The following is a 2500-nucleotide window of genomic DNA, read 5'->3' on the forward strand; positions in this document are numbered from 1 at the left end:
GGTCGCACCTTTCCCTCGGCCATCTGGTCGCGCGCAATGCTTTCCAATGGGGGGACCAGATGGCCGGGCCGGCCTGGAAGTCCCGATGAGGGTCCATTCGCCTCGCGGATCCCAGCCAGGGCTCCAGGAGGCCGGGCGCGTCCGCGCCTAGGGTCCCCTCCGTCACTCGGAGCGCGAGGGTTACAAGAAAGGTGGGTAGCCTTCCTCCGGATTAGTAGGGGCAGGGTATGCCGGGACACCCCTCCTGGGGATTGCGGTTCTCAGGCGGGGACCAGATGGGCCAAGCCCGGACGACACTTCCCCGGGGCGTCGGGTGCTTCCTCCTCCAGCCTGCGGCGAGGCAAAGTGCCCAGGACGGGCTCCATGGGTCTCCCGGGCGTCCCCCGAGGCCTGCAGCCCCAAAGCCCTGCAGACCCTGGAGCCCTTCAGCACGGAGCCCTGGAGCCCTGCAGGCCCGGAACCCTAGCAGGCCCAGGGCCCTGCAGCCCCGGAGCCCTGCAGGCCCGGAGCCCTGCAGCCCCGGAGCCCTGCAGGCCCAGAGCCCTGCAGCCCCGGAGCCCTGCAGCCCCGGAGCCCTGCAGGCCCGGAGCCCTGCAGCCCCGGAGCCCTGCAGGCCCAGAGCCCTGCAGCCCCGGAGCCCTGCAGCCCCGGAGCCCTGCAGCCCCGGAGCCCTGCAGGCCCAGAGCCCTGCAGCCCCGGAGCCCTGCAGCCCCGGAGCCCTGCAGCCACGGAGCCCTGCAGCCACGGAGCCCTGCGTGGGCAGGCGGGAACCCTACCGCTATGGCTCGGGCAGACGGGAGCCCTTTCAGTTGCCGGCCACCTGGTAGCGCCTTTCCCCTCGGCCATCTGGTCGCGCGCAATGCTTTCCAATGGGGCGACCAGATGGCCGGGCCGGCCTGGAAGTCCCGATGAGGGTCCATTTGCCTCCCGGATCCCAGCCAGGGCTCCGGGAGGCCGGGCGCGTCCACGCCTAGGGTCCCCTCCGTCACTTGCAGCGCGCGAGTTACAAGAAAGGGGGGTATCCTTCCTCCGGATTATTAGGGGCAGGGTATGCCGGAACACCCATGCTGGGGCTGTGCGGTTCATTGCCGGGGACCAGATGGGCTACGCCCGGGCAACATCCTCCCAGGCCTCCGGGGCTTCCCTCCTCCGGGCCGCGGCATGGCAAAGTGCCCAGGGACGGGCTCCACGGGTCCCGGGCAGTCCTCCCCCGGGCACCCAGGCCCCGAGAGCTCCGGTGGACCTCCCCGTGCCCGAGGCCAACCCGGGAAGCAGAGTCCCCCCCGAGCCCTTGGTGTGAGGGTGGGCAGGCGGGAGCCCTACCGCTATGGCTCGGGCAGACGGGAGCCCTTTCAGTTGCCGGCCATCCGGTCGCTCCTTTCCCCTCGGCCATCTGGTCGCGCGCAATGCTTTCCAATGGGGCGACCAGATGGCCGGGCCGGCCTGGAAGTCCCGATGAGGGTCCATTCGCCTCCCGGATCCCAGCCAGGGCTCCGGGAGGCCGGGCGCGTCCACGCCTAGGGTCCCCTCCGTCACTTGCAGCGCGCGGGTTACAAGAAAGGGGGGTATCCTTCCTCCGGATTATTAGGGGCAGGGTATGCCGGAACACCCATGCTGGGGCTGTGCGGTTCATTGCCGGGGACCAGATGGGCTACGCCCGGGCAACATCCTCCCAGGCCTCCGGGGCTTCCCTCCTCCGGGCCGCGGCATGGCAAAGTGCCCAGGGACGGGCTCCACGGGTCCCGGGCAGTCCTCCCCCGGGCGCCCAGGCCCCGAGAGCTCCGGTGGACCTCCCCGTGCCCGAGGCCAACCCGGGAAGCAGAGTCCCCCCCGAGCCCTTGGTGTGAGGGTGGGCAGGCGGGAGCCCTACCGCTATGGCTCGGGCAGACGGGAGCCCTTTCAGTTGCCGGCCATCCGGTCGCTCCTTTCCCCTCGGCCATCTGGTCGCGCGCAATGCTTTCCAATGGGGCGACCAGATGGCCGGGCCGGCCTGGAAGTCCCGATGAGGGTCCATTCGCCTCCCGGATCCCAGCCAGGGCTCCAGGAGGCCGGGCGCGTCCGCGCCTAGGGTCCCCTCCGTCACTCGCAGCGCGCGGGTTACAAGAAAGGAGGGTATCCTTCCTCCGGATTAGTAGGGGCAGGGTATGCCGAAACACCCATGCCGGGGCTGTGCGGTTCATTGCCGGGGACCAGATGGGCTACGCCCGGGCAACATCCTCCCAGGTCCCCGGGGCTTCCCTCCTCTGGGCCGCGGCATGGCAAAGTGCCCAGGGACGGGCTCCACGGGTCCCGGGCAGTCCTCCCCCGGGTACGCCCAGGCCCCGAGAGCTCCGGTGGTCCTCCCCGTGCCTGAGGCCCAGCCGGGAAGCAGAGTCCCCACCCCGAGCCCCTGGTGGGTGGGCAGGCGGGAGTCCTTTCAGTTGCCGGCCACCTGGTGGCTCCTTTCCCCTCGGCCATCTGGTCGCGCGCAATGCTTTCCAATGGGGCGACCAGATGGCAG

The sequence above is a fragment of the Triturus cristatus genome, unplaced genomic scaffold, assembly GCF_964204655.1.
Source record: "Triturus cristatus unplaced genomic scaffold, aTriCri1.1 SCAFFOLD_305, whole genome shotgun sequence".
Lineage (NCBI taxonomy): Eukaryota > Metazoa > Chordata > Amphibia > Caudata > Salamandridae > Triturus > Triturus cristatus.